A 3840-nucleotide genomic window follows, 5' to 3' on the forward strand; every position below is an offset into this window, starting at 1 on the left:
TAGTTTATGAGACCCCTGAGAGATTGTAACACCACTAAATGATATTTGGAATATATTTCTTAAGTGACTATTCAAAAATTCTTCAGTTAGTTCACTTTTTTTTTTCCTGTTGGGTAGTCAGAGTTATAGCTTGCATATAGACCTGACAGTTTATATTTGAAATCTGACTTTGATTTACATAATGTGAGAATTACTTGGAGCATTACAATGAAACCGTGCAGTCCTAAAAATACTTTCCTGGGAGTAAGCCTATTAAATAGATTTGACTGGGATTATGAGTTGACTCATAGGATTATTCTCCAAAGGTAGGACTGGGACAATTTAGCTAGGCAAAGGCTTTCAGTGTCTTATTTCAGTTCGGCAATGCTGAGTTCTATAAGTAGATATTATTGTATCGGTGGAAGATAACGCCTACAGATGATCCTGCCAGGTATATCACTTTGCCAAGGGTGTATTACTAGGCCTGGCCATGTCTATCACCCTGCCAAGGGAAACTGAAAGAGTGGACTTTACTATACATTTTGTGCAAAAATAGGTGGTAGGTAGAGGTGGGCATGAACTGGGAAAATACTGAACTGTGCGGTTCGTGGTTCATCGCGTTTCACGAACCACAAACCATGAACTTTCATGAACATGCTTCGGTTCACGAACCAGTTCATTTGGTTCGTGAAAACATCACTTCCAGGACAGCAGAAGGTCACTTCTGTGGCTGTAGAAAGCCCATTCCCTTCCCATTGCCCAAGAAACTGATTGATGGGCGCCAGGCTGTCTGCAGTGACGAACCGAAAAACAAACCAAATGAACCGGCCTAAAGTTCATGGCTGTTCATCAGAAATAGGCTTTGCTGAACCACAAACCATCCCAGTTGGTGATGAATTTTGGTTTGTATTTTGGTTCATGCCCACCTCTAGTGGTAGGCAGTGTGGTGGAATTATTATCTAGAAGGGCTTAAACTAACAGAAAAAGATGTTTGTTCCCTGAACTTGGTATCTAAATGAGAAACTATCATTCTATGAACACATGAACACACACAGATACCTTGAACTGAATCAAAGTATCAGTCCATCAAAGTCAGTATTGTCTAGATAGACTTGCAGCTGCTCTCCAGGGTCTTAGGCAGAGGTCTTTCACATTACCACCGACCCAATCCTTTCAACTGGAGATGCCAGGGATTGAACCTGGGACCTTCTGCATGCAAAGCAAAGGCTCTACCACTAAGCCACAGCCCTTCCCAAGCATAAATTGTATTCTTTGGAGTTGGTAAAAGAATTATGATGATGGAACCAGGTAGTATGTTTAGGGCATTCTGATTTTTTTTCTTTTACTATGATTTATATTATTTCTAACCAAATACTCAACAGATTTTTTTTTAATCTCTGAATTCATCTGAATGTGCTTGTAGCAAATAATGGCTCCCATTCAAGTCAAGCTTCTTATTTATTTCCTGGGATTTTGGTGCTACCATTTCAGTATTCTGACTCCGTTAGGTTTCTAATGTGCATGTAAGACATTAAAGTTTCTGCCAAGAGGTTCAGGCAGCAATTACATTACATTATCTAGCCTGCTCTAGCCTGTAAATGGGAGAATACTGACTTGCCTGTGCTTGCTTAGGGGGATTCTGTTAACCCACTCAAAGCAATTAGACTGCCTATTGAGTTTGGAAGTCTGGCTCATTGTTTGGTTGGCCTATTGCACCAGTTTAGCTTTAACAACTGTCCTGCTTTTACAGTGTTTGCTTTCTTAATTGCATACAGAATATCATTAGAATATAGTTATAAAAGATCAAAACTGACACTTTCACTGTGGGCATGGTTACTCACAGGAAGGAAGAAAAACGTCCTGTCCCTTTAATGGAGACTTGAGCCTTTTCAGGGCACATGACTCATTCCTGCTTTTCTTAACAGGCAGTCCCCTAACATCAGAATCAAGTTGAGCACAGGGGCTCCACAGCACATTTTTCCTGGTGCTACATCAGTTTATTTTCTTGCAGACATGTCTTAAAACATCAGGATTTTGGGTACTGTTGTCATTGGTGTCATCACAGCTCAACTGAGTCAACTCCCCACTTTTTTTCCTTTTAGTTGTGCATGCACTAGAAGAGGATCTTGGCATGCACGTGCATGAGAATTGTTATATTATCCCTGTGGAAAATGACCTCCACACAAAGATACACCCCATTATTTGAACATTTGGAGCTGCAAACTGGGCCATTTCCACACTACTCACCTTCATCCAGAACACTGCACAATGTCGTGAAAAAAATGCAGATGATAGCATCTTCTTGCACGAGTTTTGCACAGTTGCACAAAACTCGCGCGAGAAGACGCTATCTTCCGCATTTTTTTCGCGACGTTGCGCAGTGTTCTGGATGAAGGTGAGTGGTGTGGAAGCAGCCCTCATTTTCAAAAGTTCTCCTGTTGACAAACAGCAGGCAAATGGAGAGGAGTCTGTTCCTCCCCCATCCCATTAATTGCTTTCAAGTGACTGATACTTAATGTTTAGGTAGGCAAATGTCATCAGCAGGCTGAGAACAATGAAGTGGGCCAAGGTGGGGGTGCTCTGCAAAAGTCCCCATCAGAACTGAAAATATTAACAAATACAGCCAGACCCATCGAAAAACCAAATTCCCACAAAAATTAATCATAGTGAAGGGGGAGGGGCATGCTGGATGTCAAGGTTTTTGAAAATAATTAAAAATTAACTTACCTATGCAAGAAAAAACTCCTTTATTTGGAGGGAAAGGAGGGTTGGGGCACATGAAGAAAGCAAACACAAAAGCAAAGACTGAAGGCTGCGTGGTCAGAAGAGCAGTGACAGGGTTGTGAGTTCTCCCAGCGACTGGGGGGGGGCACTTAACCAGCTTGTTTGCTTGCTTGTGAGAATATAATGATATCATTTCTGAAAGTGACATCATCATGTAGCTGGCCCACCAGAATTGCTCTGGTTTGGGGGCAAAACTCTATAGTTTTTGCCCCCAAACCATGGCTTCAACAGTGACATGATGATATCAATTCTTGGCTCACAGGAAGTGATGTCAGCACACCTGTTGGCAAGGTCATTACATTGCCAGTGAGCACACAAACCTGCCTAAGCAGTGTGCAAATGCAAGGAACCAAATGGCCATGGCAAAAAAAATCCTGAGATGGGGGAAAGAGAGGGCAAGGTTGTTCCAGAAGAAAGTGGACAGGAAGTGGGAGGAACCAACAAAAGCACAGGAAACATTTTATGCAAACAAATGTGACTCAATGGTTGTTGTGGATTTTCCAGGCTGTATACCCGTGGTCTTGGCATTGTAGTTCCTGATGTTTCGCCAGCAGCTGTGGCTGGCATCTTCAGAGGTTTAGCACCAAAAGACAGAGACCTCTGAGAGTTCCTGTAGTCAGGAACTACAATGCCAAGTCCACAGCTATACAGCCCGGAAAATCCACAACAACCATCGTTCCCCGGCCGTGAAAGCTTTCAACAATACAAATGTGACTCAAATTTGATTACTAGGAAATACTGGCATAAAAGTGGTCCCAAAAGCACCAGGAAAAGAAATAGGGGAAATGCAAGGCGAAAACAAATGGCACTAGAGAATGTGTTGAAGACAGGATAAATCAAAGCACTAAGGAGCCAGAATCAATGTAATAACACCGTGCAAAAAAACCCTTCATGTATGGAACTGGGCAGCTGAAGCTTTTCATGGCATAGAGGTTAATAACATCACCTGATATTTGCTGAAGATTGAACTGATATAAAAGGGGCAGCTAGAAAGTTAGCAACTCTAAGAGTGCAGGTCCTGAAAATTTAAAAGCAAGCTGCTACTACCTAGCATGCATTTAGCACTTAAGAGTAAAC

The 3840-nt window shown here is 42.0% G+C and overlaps 1 non-coding gene across 1 annotated transcript; it reads right to left on the minus strand.

Annotated features, from left to right (window-relative positions):
* Nucleotides 1-1157: 1157 nt before the first annotated feature.
* On the minus strand, nt 1158-1226 carry TRNAA-UGC (transfer RNA alanine (anticodon UGC)). The gene has a single exon. It is a non-coding gene; the product is annotated as a tRNA-Ala (tRNA).
* Between the last annotated feature and the right edge of the window lie 2614 nt (nt 1227-3840).

The sequence above is a fragment of the Eublepharis macularius genome, chromosome 7, assembly GCF_028583425.1.
Source record: "Eublepharis macularius isolate TG4126 chromosome 7, MPM_Emac_v1.0, whole genome shotgun sequence".
NCBI classification, from domain to species: Eukaryota; Metazoa; Chordata; class Lepidosauria; order Squamata; family Eublepharidae; genus Eublepharis; species Eublepharis macularius.